Below are 14,870 nucleotides of genomic sequence, written 5' to 3' on the forward strand. Positions count from 1 at the left end.
ATAGTCATGGAGCAATATTGCCCATACAAGATGGAGTCCTTGTGCGGCCCGTGGTTAACATTACAATGAATAGGAGAAGCTTTATCATTTAATGATTTATTTTAAATAAACTCTTATTTATGTAAACTTTTATGGTAAAAATAGACACACTGACCAAACACGGACAAAACTTGGATCCAAAACACTGAGGAACAACGGGCTATGGATTTTACGTATGAGAAAAATCAAGGATCTCTGAATGAGACCTAAGGGACCTCCTCTTTCTAACAAAAAAGAAGTATATATAGTTTGGTGTTGAAGTGGCATAACACATAATCCTTGGCTGATTCCGAAAACAGAAAACAACCCTTTGTTCAGACACCTAAAGATATTGCAGACATCCAGGAGAGCATTATGAGAAGCCAGAGGAAATCAATCCAAAAATTGTCCCAGCAGAACATCAAGTCGGCATGACTAAAATCGCTTCACCTGATGCCATACCAAGTGTTAGCTGAGCAAGAGTTAAGCAGACATGTGTGCCATATTGCAACCGGCTATTGTATATGATCATAGCCGGCCATCTGGAAGTCTACCATTTCCTGTGCAAACCACACATCGGAAACTGAGTTGTTTTTCTACAGCCCATCCTTTATAATGGCCCCCTTCACATCGCACAATCTTCCCAATAACTGATTTAAAGGGGTTGCCCAGGACTTTAACATTAATGGGGTGGATGTGCACTATACAGGATGTCGCATTCCAACCAATCAGACATTGATGACCTATCCGAACTATAGGTCATTATTAGTGTTAAAGTCCCAGACAAGTCCTTTTTAAATAAATAAAAGCCAAATAGATAATTACGGTAGGGAAAATAAGTTTTTGGTACATTCCCTATTTTGCAAGTTTTCCCACCTACAAAGAACAGAGAGGTCTGTAATTTTTATCATAGGTTTACTTCAACTGTGAGAGACAGAATCTTTTTAAAAAATCCAGAAAATCACATTGCATGATTTTTACATAATTAAATTGCATTTTATTGCATTAATTAAGTATTTGACCACCTACTAACCAGCAACAGACCTGTTAATTTTTTTAAAAGAAGCCCTCCTACTCTGCATTCATTTACTAATCCAGGGGAGGCATGGGAGAAGGTCATGTGGTCAGATGAGACTAAAATAGAACTTTTTGGTATCAGCTTCACTAGCCTTGTTTGGAGCAAGAAGAAAGATGAGTAAAACCCCAAGAATACCATCCCAACCGTATAGCATGGTGGGGGATAACATCATACTTTGGGGGTGCTTTTCTGCAAAGGAGACAGGACCACTCCACAGTATTAAAAAGAGAATGGATAGAGTCATGTATCACAAGATTTTGGCCAACAACCTCATTCCCTCAGTAAGAGCATTGAAGATGGGTCATGGCTGGGTCTTCCAGCATGACAATGACCCGAAACACATTGCCAGGGCAGCTAAGGAGTGGCTCCATAAGAAGCATTTCAAGGTCCTGGAGTGGCCTAGCCAGTCTCCAGACCTGAACCCAATAGAAAATCTTTGGAGGGGGGTGAAACTCAATGTTGCCCAGTGACAGACCCGAAACCTGAAAGATCTGGAAAAGATCTGTATGAAGGAGTGGACCAAAATCTCTGCTGTAGTGTGTGCAAAACCTGATCAAGAACTACAGGAAACATCTGACCTCTGTAATTGCAAACAAAGGTTTCTCTACCAAATATTAAGTTCTGTTTTTCTATTGTATCAAATACTTATTTCATGCAATCAAATGCAAATTAATAATGTAAAAATCATACAATGTGATTTTCTGGGTTTTTTACATTCTGTCTCTCACAGTTGAAGTGTATCTATGATAAAAAGTACAGGCCTCTCCATTCTTTGTAGGTGGGACAACTTGCAAAATCGACAGTGTATCAAATACATATTTTCCTCACTGTACTTATATATAGAAGTAATCTTTTTCTTGGGTTAAATGATCTTCTTTTTCAGCTGCTCGCCTCTCTGGCTATATATACATTGCACAAACAATTGCAGCAATTAGAGGCTGTCAGCTCATTCCTCCTGCTTAGCTGGATGAGAATGTCTCACCTATCCTTCTGCATTCCTGTAATAGCAGAAGGGCAGTTTCTCACAGGTTTCTCTGTCCTGGAAGCACGTGGCTGGGAGGCGGTGAGGAAGACAATGTTTAGTGACAACTCCCCTCTTTGGGAATGAGAGCAGAAGGAGGTGTATCTGGCCTGAGTCACTGGTGGGAGTGGGCTGTCTGCCGATCCATGTCCAGGCTCCACACCTTACAGCACATCTATAATAACTCATCTCATGGCGGTGACATCACAGGAGCTATACAAAGTAACCTGTTTAGTATTGAGCATAACAAGTACTCAAAGGTCAGTCTGCCCGGCAGAGACACACTGGAGTTACTGTACGGATAATGCATGGCATTTATAGAGCGAGTGAAATTGACTTTTATGTCCTGGGGTGCATAGACCCTGTAGACCACTCTATATGTAGGTAGACATGTTAAAGAGAACCTGTCAGCATGATTTTTTAATGTACAGTAAACCCAAGGCTGTAATGGCGCTGTAATATAAATGACATTGATACCTTTGGGGAAGAAATAGACTTTGTGGTTCTTCTGTAATCACCATTTGAAGTTTTCTGCTAATTAGATTTCAGTGCCCAGGGGCCGGACTGTGCACTGGGTTTTCTCCGCCCTGCCCCTCTGCTGCCTCCAGTTTGTGAATGACCGGCCTCCTCTGCTTGAAATCTCAGTGGTGACCTGTCATTCACAGACCGGAGGCAGCAGAGGAGCCGGATAATCACAGGCAGAGAGGAGACCAAGTGCACAGTCCGGCCCCTGTGCACCGAAATCTAAATAGCAGAAAACTTCAAATAATGATCAATTTATTGTGCATTGCAGCACCATTACAGCCATGCCTTTACATTACAAAATCGTGCTGACAGGTTCTCTTTAAAGATTGCAAACATAAGCCAAAGTAAAATAATTAATTTACTGCTATAAAGTTGGGCATAGACATAAAACTATAATCAACCACAATGCATTTGTTCAATCATCTCTCGGATCGTTTCTATGAGCGATCCGACTAACCATCATCATGCCAAAGCGTATGTAATAACCTGCTATATTGGCAGCATGGTGGGTCAGTGGTTAGCACTGCAGCACTGGGGTCCAGGGTTCAAATCCCACCAAGGACAACATCTGCATGGAGTTTATATGTTCTCCCCGTGTTTGTGTGGGTTTCCTCCATTTTCTCTGGTTTCCTCCCGCACTCCAAAGACATACTGATAGGGAATTTAGATCAGGGAGAGCGATGGCAATGTAAGTAAAGCTCTGCGGAATAAGAAAGCAAAGTATAATAAATGAATAAATATACAGCCAGTCGTCCCATATATCATATATGATATCTGTGTAGTTTAAGCTGACAATCACCAAAAAAATCAAAGCTGATTTTTGACAAACAATAGTCTGCGGTCGACCATATGCTTTTCACACCAATAGTGAAAATTGTGAATATCAGCCAACTATTATCTTATGTCTGTGTATGGTCAGCTTAATGCAACCACTTACATCCTTTTAAAAATTGTGCAGTATTTTCACCCTGGATGTTATAGCAACATGCATGAGTATACTTTCATGTATGGATGTAAGCAGGACTGCATTAAAGGGGTTGCCCACTCCTGGAAGACCTTTTATTAGTAGACCAGGTCCTCTGTAGTCTGCACTGAATTCCATGCTGGCATCAACACCCAGCAGTGACGTCAAGTGAGCATTGCAGCCTATCGGTAATGGTTGGTTGGCTATAGCGTTCATAGTTTGTCCAAATCAAGATAGAAGAAACACTTTATTTTCTATTTTGGTTAGACAAACTGTAATGGTCTCCATATAACTGAGGAGATGTGGCACTATTACGTCTACATATGGCACATACACTAGTCTATGAGATTTATGGAGACTGATACCTGGATACACCCATTTGACTTAACACTAGGGAGCACATGTATGTGTAACCACCTCTTGACCATAGGTTATCAGGGACCTTCTTTTCCGGAGGGGTGGAAGACTCAGTAGTGAATAGTTGATGTAATTATAAATATTGGACCAATAGCAAACGTTTCAAAGGGCCCCTTGGATCAATTACAGGGTATCCCTTGTTATATGTCGCTAGTAGTTTGTAATGTGTGAAATGAAAGTGCCAGCATAATTGTGTTTGCTCAAAGTGAAGACTCTTTTGCACCTCTGGACAATTGGTTCTTCCTGTCCAGTTACGATTGTAACAATTAGATCCAAATATCTGGCGTTGACATTGAAGTTGAGTCGTTGAGGTCTCATAGTTCCCCTACTTCGTGGATGGTTGGGGCAAATGTCAGGTGCTTTAACTATAATATGACCCTGAGGACAGCAGGTTCTGACATCATTATAGGTGCCATGGACAACAGCATGTAAGTTGACTAGCTGTGATAAAGGGGCAAACACAATGGACATTTCTTGACCACTCGCCTAGATTTCAAGATTGATGCAATTAACTAAGGCAGCATATGTTACTGTCCCTTTTAGAAACAGTTACTATTTCTGATATCCCAACAGGACCGAACCTGCTATATGGTCAATGGTGTAATATAATATCGTCATTGGACCTGATGTCTTCAGGTCTTTAGTCTTGACAGCCAAAGGGGATCTTTACTATTGGCACTGATGTCCATGACAACCTGAAGACAATGTTTTTTTCATTCCATTTCATTGTAATCCCCCAACACTACCATTGTGGTAAAGTTTTAAATTTCCAGATGTGGCAGATAAATTCTTCTTTGGGCAATGGCGTTCCATCTAGTATATACTGTATATATTATGCTATTTATAGTAGTGTAATATAGTGTAGATTTTTTCTTAATTGCACATCTTTTGATTCTACACGTGATTCCTGTCAAATAATTGCTACCTTTGAAGGCATCTGATCTGACAGTCTGGAATGTTATCTGTCAAGCTTGTTAGACAGAATTTCATACCTGTAAATTATTAGCTGCTGTTTTGCCGTCACTTATCTTGTGAATACATGGCCTGGAATTCAATGGGAAAATTGCCTGCAAATAATATTAGAGACGAGATGGCTGGAATGAGTCCAGAGTAAACCAGAGGAGAGGATGGCAACTAAGCAGGTTTCCAAAATTGCAGATTATTTTCTTGCATAAAAGCAATAATTACATCTTTGAGACAGCCAGGCGAGAGCTTGTTGGACCTGAGATGTGTGGGAAAGACTGGGCAAAAAGCCATAAAACGTGTAACCTGCACTAATAGAAAAGCAATTATACACGAGTCCATTGTCCATTGACTTGGTACTCATCAAAATTTGAACATTTGGCTCTAGATAAACTAGATAAATAAGATTAAGCCATTTGTATGGGCTAACAGGAGTAACAAAGAAAATGCTATACTTGTTCTTCATAACTCAGACAAACACAAAAAAGCTCATAGCAAGTATATAACTCGACCCGTTATTTTAGAGCTGATCTTTTCCATCCAGGACAGAATGGTGTTATGTCTACTACTTTCTTCACCCTCTTTCCAGGAGCCTTATGCCAACCCACACCCTTTGTTTGCAAAGACTGCAGTTCTTTAGGGGAAGGGCTGCACAAGTTTACACTATCTAAAAGCAAAGCTTATTCGACCAAATCAAAATTAGGCATCCTCCCTTGAAAGTCTGCATTGCCTATTTCTATGGCCTATATCACATTGTACGCCGATAACACTAAAAGGTAGTACCCAGGTCACATTTAGACAGGTCAATATTCGGGAAACGAGTGTTCTTATATGTAACGTGTCCAAGAGCGGTGGTCGTGACTGAGTTGATGCCCTGTCACGCTCTGGCACTTTACCGGAAAATATTGTGGGTCCGTCTCAGTATTGATGTTGGTGTTGTGTGGGCCTTGTGCCCGTACAGGCTTCCTTTAGTCTATTATATTGACTTCCAGGACCACGACTTCCACAGATCGATGAAAAACACAAACATGGGAACTTTACTTAAGGGTTATGTACAGTACAAGCAATGTCATGTACACAGTCTTAAGCATGTTTCATTCACAAAGAAAAGCCTTTTCACAGACATCACTTCCTTCCACTGTACTCTACTCCAGGGCCGGTATAGCACACTGCCCTACTCCGCTACAGCCAGGCTTGTTGCCACAGTAGAGGTCAGCGAGTTTCTCTACACACGATCAGTGGCTCCACATCCTATCACTATGGACGCCCTGGATCCACTGCTCAGGACCCTCAGTAGTCCCACAGTCTCAGTCCTCTTTAGGTCCGTACCTTCAACGTTTATCAAGCTCAAGGTTTCTCATGACACATTGTCCTGTCCAAGGACCCCTTTAAGGTGGAAGGCCACTCTCTCTTCTGTCAGTTCCCCTCTTGTTCTAGTTGTGGATTACTCTTTGGCAGCACTGCACACTTGTTGCTCTCCAACTTCTCACTGCCTCTATTCAAGAACTAATCTGCCTTCCTTGGCACCAGTCCTTCCCACTGTGGGCTATTCCCAAACTTTAACTGTATCATAACTCTCCCTGTCTCTGCCAGCTACCTGTGGCTGGGCAGGCAACAGTTTCATACTAACAACATAAAATGTATCTATACACTAAACCTTTTACACTTATAATGTTTACCCTATACTATCATATCCTGTACTGTACATTGCTTACATTACTACATACATTAGAGGCAAACATCTTACACTTCACATGACACAAAATGTACACAAGACGCAGGACATTATTCATATTAACATCACATAATATACAGCACTAATGTCATGAAGGGGGAGCAAAGCAATTTGTCCATCTCTTTACATATAAATGCTTGTTATCGACTATCATTCTGTCTATATAGGTCGGCATATACCCAACGGACAAGCACAATGCATGTTAATTGGAAAAAATGATTTTAAAGCAGGCTTAAAATCATTACTCTCGAAAGCATGGTTTTCGGTGTACATAGAAGTGTCTTCTGGTGTACAGTGACCAGTGATCGGTTTGCATATAGCTGATTGGCAGCCATTTAATGTGATTGTGCAGTTGAAACACAGCATAAGATTGAATTTAGATGTACAGCAGTTATATATTTACTTTTATAAAAATGGGATAGTGGGATCTTAGTAAATGCAAATATGATATGTCTGGATTTTAGTGTTCAGAAGATTGTTCGATTGCTCTAGAAGTTCAAAAATGGAAATAGTGGCTTATTTAATACTAAAGTCCCACACCTATATTAGCCGCATAGCAGTTGCCCACACCAACTGGCTATAGTCCATAGAAAACAGCACAACAAGTTGTTTTTCTTCGTAATTTATCCAAAAATATTTCATCCAGTATATATATATACAAGTAATAGAAATAACTTTGCAGTATATTCACCACTGTCAACAAATCATCCAGACTGCGGTATGGGCTCTAGAGAGCTTCCGACTTGTGGACAGATCCTGGGTGTGGGTGATCCCTGTGCAGACTTGCACTTCCATACATTGAGCAGGATAGCATGGATACCGACCAACGATGAGGGAAACACACCTGCAGCGACGTTTCGGGGGACTTCCGGATTGCACTCATACTAGTGTTATTCTACAGGGACGAGCACATGTCTGATTTTTCCCTCGGACCGAGCGAATCACACTCGGCCATGCAAGTCATTGAGTCCATGGAAAACATTGGTCTGCACTTGAATGACATCTGAATGTAGTCTGATTTTCACAGACTAACAGAATGGAGAAGATGGAGAAAGATTTCATTCCATCTTCTCCTCATCCAAGAATGTCGTATCACACCATGCTCAGACTCTGATCAGTGTGGTTACCATATTTGGCCCGATTCTCTCAGATGCGAGAAGATACGGTCGCTTGACCCTAGCCTAAGGAGGTTACAATTATGGGGCCGTAATTAGAAATGATCAAGTCCTTCATCTGTATTATTGTAAGGTTACTTCTTTTAGAGTAATATCATTATTAGTAGGAAATTGATCCCATAGATATCAGTTTTTTGGTAAAACAGTATAGTTGTAAAATGATAAATCTGTTTACTGCTGTACTGTTCATTCAGTGTTGCTAGCGGTTTCTTGGATTCTCAGTCTATTTGTGCATGTCCACTTCTGAGTGTATTATTATAGTCTAGAAGGATATTTGTGAAATAATAACCCATAAGAAATGGACTCTTGTGACAAGTGGTTGGATCCAAAATCAGCTCGGAATGGGATTGTCATCCGCTAGACCTTGGGTGACCATTGTATCAGGGATTTGGCCCAATTGAGGATCCCCTTGTATTCTGGTGTGACAATAGACTCTCTAAAGGATTCCAATAAGTAAGAAGACTGTAATGACAAGTTCAGCGCTCGGCTATGTCTGACAGTCCCAGAAATAATGAATGGAGAGTAGCACATATGTGCGACCATGCTGATTCATTCAGTATAGAGTACAGGGAAAGTGGGAGTGAACGGGAGTCCCAGTGTGGGGAGCCGTAGCAATTACATAATATCACCTATCATATGAATAGGTAATAAACAGTGGCGGACACAGAAGGAAGAGGGGCCCTGTGCAAGAAAAGTATATGGGCCCTGTACACTCTAATAGCTTGTCATAATGCACAATTCCACTTACTCTGGAGGTGGATATTTGCCCTCTTACCTCTTGGGCCTCAGGTTGTACCGATGATATGTCTACCCCCGGTGATCAATGTGTTTTGTAGGAGTAGCCCCTGCAGCACCCTTAAGACACCCCAACATACATATTAGATAAAAGTCTGAGGAACCCACAGATTTTGTCTGGATCAATGTTTATGGGGGCCTATCAACTCTATAGATGGTGTTGGGGGGAGAGAAGGATCCAGCCGTTGTTATTTCAAGTGCTGATCCTTTTGTTGAGAGCCGAGATAAGATGTTTCCACAGGAGTCTGACAGCAACTTCCCATAGAGAACACAGGAACCATGTGCTCCTGATCATGGGGGACAGCTATTAATGTGTCATTGGGAATATAATGCTCATCTGGACCCATTATTTAATAATACCATATGTACAATCTGGTATGGCTTTAAAACTAGTTTCTATGCTATGTTATTTAGTGGACTTCTGAGAATTGCAGCTTTTAAAGTGACCGTACTTTTAAAGAGCAAGTAATGACTTACCATTACATGTAAAGCAGCTCACTCGTCAGCTATATAACTTAAAAAATTGAGTCCTTCCCTCCCTATTAAGGAGTTAAATAATAACACCTAAATGCGATCTGACATTTCTTCGTGAACTGTATGCAGCTAACTGCATAGATCTTGTACTCAAAACTCACCCGTCAGGAGGACGCATTGCTTAGAAACTTGGCACAACCCAGGCCCAACCACTTCAAAGGCCAGGACCAGAAGCCCTGAGCGACTTCTCCAGCAGTTACATACAGCAGAAGTAAATCAGAAGCTTTCTCCTCTTCTTGTTTGGCTTGGCTAATGGTGGTAGTGTAATTAGATGACGGAGACTGTGGAAGAAAAATGATCGCTGCGTGGAGTTAACTGAATGTAAAATGCACCCAGTAAAGGACATGTTCACTTTGAACGAGATGGTTGGCAAAACTTTAGGGAGGTTTCCTAGACAAAATCTATGAAGCTCTATGTCCATTATGTAAAACATTTTGATATTTTTTAGTAGGGTTCAATCGAAAAAATTTAAGGCTTGCTATATTGATCAATTTTTAGGATCAGTTATCAGTATCAGATTGGTGGGGTCCGACACCCAGAACATTGTGTAGTGGTTATTATTACATATTGATATCAGCCCCTATACCTTTTTTTGGCTTTGTTCAATGCTTACATCCGGATATAGCAGAGTCTGAAAGCAACTCATCATTGGGGGTTACAGGTGTTGGACCTCAACCCATCTGATATTGATGGCCAATCCATTGTATGTCATCAATATCATAAGTCTGGAAAACTCTTTTAATTATTCAATATTGTACTGAATTATAACCTTGAAAATAACAAAATAACATAAGCATCCAATTGTGTGGTTGAAGAAAGACGCAATTTGTTTAAGAAACTTTGTTTTGAACAGTAACATACAATAAATGTATAAAAGGGATTTTACTTTCAAGAATGTGGACCCCAAATGCTTTAGAATGCCTAAAATAATAAACAAAGCAAATACTCACCCTCCCCAGGTTCACCCTGGCTCCCCACTGCTGCCCTGGTCTCGGCATTTTGGATACAGCAGTGTTATCACGTCGACAGCATGCATCACCACTATAGCCACTCGCTGAGAATCATAGAATCATAGAGTGTTAGGGTTGGAAGGGACCTCCATGGTCATCATGTCCAACCCTCTGCTCAATGCAGAATTCACTAAACCATCTCAGACACATGTCTGTCCAGCCTTGGCGCAGCTCAGCAGCTGCACTAAAGTAGATGGCACGAGCCACTGACCTTAATGATTGCCTACAGCGGAGGTATACACTATTAACATGACATCACAACTGCAGCCATAACTCACGAAACTTGAGTAGCGACAGTGAGATGGGGTTGAATTTGGGTACAGTGAGTACCTGCCTTTTTTTGTTATTTGATATATTTTAAACCTATTTTTTGAAAGAAGAAATTCCTTTTAAAGGAACCTGTCACGTTGAGAATGGTATCCGATCTTCGTGCAGTTTCTTATAAGACAGTAGAAGCTGAGCAGATCCATATATATAGTTTTGTGGGTGGTTCTAATCAATGGCTGACACTTATTTGTGTAAGCATAGAGAGTTAGCTGTCCATCACTGAATAGGACCACCCACTGGACTCAAGCTCAGAAAGGGTAGGGATCCAAATCAATACATTCAAACTTATACTGAATATTTTCCTCCCAAAACTATATATTTATCTGCTCAGTTCCTCCTGTTCTATAATACGCTAGCTTAACATAGAACATAGGAAATGTCCAAAATAACAGGTTCTCTTTAAGTCCATACAGTGAAGGAAATAATTATTTGATCCCTTGCTGATTTTTTAAGTTTGCCCACTGACAAAGACATGAACAGTCTATAGTTTTAAGGGTACCGTATTTTCCGGCGTACAAGACGACTTTTTAACCCCTGAAAATCTTCTTAAAAGTCGGGGGTCGTCTTGTACGCCGGGAATCGCCTTGTACGCCGGGTGTATATGGTGGGTGGGGGGGGGAGTGATCCTGATGACGACGAGGGGGCGTCTCACAGAAAAGTGAGTATCCCCCATTACCTTATCATAGCGCTGCAGCGTGGGGTCTCTGTGCTGGGAGCGGCGGCGGCTGCTGTGCTGTGGCGGCTCCTCTTCTGCAGTGTGGGGCCTGTGGGGCGGTGGCGGCGGCGGCGTATCTTCATGCAGTCGGGGCTCCTCCGGCATCTCAGCCTGGAAGCCCCGCCGGCAACTCCATCGGTACAATGCGCTGGCCTCCGGGAAAATGGCCGCTGCTTAGATTCAGATCTCGTTGAGATCTGAATCTGAGCATGCGCAGCCCCCAGCGGCCGGGCCACCGCATCGCACCTATTGAGCTGCCTCCGGGAAAATGGCCACTGCTCAGATTCAGATCTCGTCTCCCGAGATCTCGGGACGAGATCTGAATCTGAGCAGCGGCCATTTTCCCGGAGGCCACCTGACCGCATTGTACCCATGGAGTTGCCGGCGGGGCTTCCAGTCTTTGAGATGCCGGAGGAGCCCCGACTGTATGAAGATACGCCGCCGCCACCGCCCCACAGCACCAGAGGCCCCACACTGCAGAAGAGGAGCCGCCACAGCACAGCACAGCACAGCACAGCACAGCACAGCAGCCGCCGCTCCCAGCACAGAGACCCCACGCTGCAGCGCTATGATAAGGTAATGGGGGATACTCACTTTCCTGTGAGACGCCCCCTCGTCCTCATCAGGATCACTCCCCCCCCCCCAAAAGGCACATATTCACCGGCCCTATAAGACGACATAGGGTGTATAAGAAGACCCCCGACTTTTAAGAAGATTTTATTTTTTAACTGGTAAAGTTGGGGGGTCGTCTTATACGCCCAGTCGTCTTATACGCCGGAAGGTTAATTTTAACATTGAGATATAGAATATCAAAAATAAAATCCAGAAAATCACATTGTATAAATTATATACATTTATTTGCATTTTGCAGTATTTGATCCCCTACCAACCATTAAGAGTTCTGGCTCCTACCGACCAGTTAGACGTTCCTAAGCAAATCGTTACCTAGCTTTTTTCGTTTTTTCTTTTTCATTTTTTCATTTTTCACTCCCCTTCTTTCCAGAGCCATAACTTTTTTTTATCTTTCCGTCAATATGGCCATGTGAGGGCTTATTTTTTGTGAGACGAGTTGTACTTTTGAACTATACCATTGGTTTTACCATGTCGTGTAACAGAAAACGGGAAAAAAATTCCAAGTGTAATGAAATTGTTTTTTGTTTGGCTTTTTTGTTAGGTTTACTAAATGCTAAAACTGACCTGCCATTATGATTCTCCAGGTCACTTCATAGACACCAAATATGTCTAGGTTCTCTTTTATCTAATGGGTAAAAAAAATTCCAACCTTTGCTAAAAATAAAAAAAATTGCGCAAATTTCCCGATACCCGTAGCGTCTCCATTTTTCGTGATCTCGGGTTGGGTAAAGGCTTATTTTTTGCGCACCGAGCTGACGTTTTTAATTATACCATGTTTGTGCAGATACATTCTGTTGATCACCCGTTATTGCATTTTAATACAATATCGCCAAATAAGCGTAATTTTGGCGTTTTGATTTTTTTCTTGCTACGCCGTTTAGCGATCAGGTTAATCCTTTTTTTATTGATAGATTGGGTGATTCTGTACTCGGCGATACCAAATATGTGTAGGTTTGCTTTTTTTAATTGTTTTATTTTGATTGGGGCGAAAGGGGGTGATTTGAACTTTCATATTTTTTTTATATTTTTAAACACATTTTTTTTAAATTTTGGCATGCTTCAATAGCCTCTATGGGAGGCTAGAAGCATGCACTACTCGATCGCCTCTGCTACATAGAGGGAATGAACAGATCGCCTCTATGCAGCAGAATTACAACATTGCTATAAGCGTCGACCACAGGGTGGCGCTCATAGCAATCTGCCATCAACAACCACAGAGGTCTCAAGGAGACCTCTGGTTGTGATGACAATGCAGCGATGACCCCCGATCACGTGACGGGATCAGCGGTGCACGTACTTCCGGCCGCGCGGCCGGCAGCGTGTGTTAAATGCCGCTGTCAGAGCTTGACAGCTGCATTTATCTAGTTAATGGGCGTGGGCGGATCGTGATTCTGCTCGCGCCCATTGCGGGCACATGTCAGCTGTTGAAAACAGCTGACATGTAGAGGCTTTGAGGTGGGCTCACCGCCGGAGCCCACCTCAAAACGGGGGATACTGCCAGCTGACGTACTATTCCGTCAGGGAGTTAAAGCTCCGAGTTGCCAACTGACAGCCTCAAAATCTTAATGATTTAGAGAAGATCTGCAAAGAGGAGTAGACCAAAATTCCTCCTGACATGTGCACAAACTTCATCATCAATAACAAAAACATCTGACTGCTGTGCTTGCCAACAAGGGTTTTGCCACCAAGTATTAAGTCTTGTTTGCCAGAGAAATCAAATACTTATTTCTCACTGCAAAATGCAAATACATTTATATAATTTACACAATGTGATTTTCTGGATTTTATATTTGATATTCTATGTCTCAATGTTAAAATTAACCTACCCTTAAAACTATAGACTGTTCATGTCTTTGTCAGTGGGCAAACTTACAAAATCAGCAAGGGATCAAATACTTATTTCCTTCACTGTATCTGCGGTCTGTGTTCTTATGCATGTTGTATGGTGTGCTTCAATGTATTAACTGATGTATAACATTAGAATTTTCTCAATATCTCCTTAGCATCACAAAGAAAATTAGCAAGAGTCAGAGGTTATGCTCGCTAATTATTTTGTATAGAAGTGCCTGGACAAAACTTGATAGCCAACATATATGTTAATGGTTATAATGTTTGGTATCTCCACGCGGATCAGTCACTCACCGCTCTCACAAGCTGATCTTTCCCACACCGTAACAAGTTGATAAAAGTTTTCCACATGTCTCATCGTCCCAATGGTCCAATACCCATTTGACTCCAATATTACAAGAGCCTTAAGAATGAATACATTACAAATGAAAAATCTTAAGTCAATAAACTAAAAAAAAATACTCTGCCATGAAATTTGCATATGATCCAACTGCAGCCAGCTGTGACCAGGTTAAAGGGTTAAATCCAGTGTTGAAAATGGGATTAAATTGCTAGCTGGGAATTTTCTTCTCCTTAAGGGGAAACATCCAAATAGATTTCTTGGCTCCAGATCAAACTGTTGCCGTTTATTGTCTAGAAGCTTTAGGTCGGTACACTAAAATGAAAAAAAAAAAAATCGGGGATTGTCCTCACCTGACTTCCCACACTCAGACAGTAGGAAATATAATTATGTTTAATGAGTTTTCCAAAACTAGATTGTCTTTGGTCTGCAGGATAATAGACAAGAATGTATACCGGAGATGCTAATAAATGCTTTTATGATAATAAATTATTATTTTGGTATGCATCAGTTGTAGGACATATTTTTAGCTAACCTACCACACAAATAGGCAGCAGTTATCTGCAATAACAGCTAAGATTACCACTGTCAAACCCAATTTATTGGCAAAGAATAGTTGACGGACCACACCGTGAATCACAGTTTTAGAGAAATTTTCACCTTCTTAGACGCAATATTTTTCCCCAACACATACTGATTGCTGCCAAGCCCAATTTATTTGCCAAGTCTAATTGATGGACTTCACAATGACAGTGAGAAGACAGTGACTTTT

The 14,870-nt window shown here is 41.5% G+C and overlaps 1 protein-coding gene and 1 long non-coding RNA gene across 2 annotated transcripts in view; one reads left to right on the forward strand and one right to left on the reverse strand.

Moving 5' to 3' along the window:
- The window catches only part of TGFA (transforming growth factor alpha), an 83,362-nt gene that overhangs the window by 18,489 nt on the left and 50,003 nt on the right, over positions 1-14,870 (forward strand). The gene's annotated exons all lie outside the window — the stretch shown is intronic.
- LOC143773404 (uncharacterized) lies at positions 3,294-9,368 on the reverse strand. Its single transcript, XR_013215168.1, has 3 exons — positions 9,327-9,368; positions 5,016-5,090; positions 3,294-3,342 (listed from the first exon to the last, which is right to left on the reverse strand). It is a non-coding gene; the product is annotated as an uncharacterized LOC143773404 (long non-coding RNA).

This window comes from Ranitomeya variabilis, chromosome 5 (assembly GCF_051348905.1).
Source record: "Ranitomeya variabilis isolate aRanVar5 chromosome 5, aRanVar5.hap1, whole genome shotgun sequence".
NCBI classification, from domain to species: Eukaryota; Metazoa; Chordata; class Amphibia; order Anura; family Dendrobatidae; genus Ranitomeya; species Ranitomeya variabilis.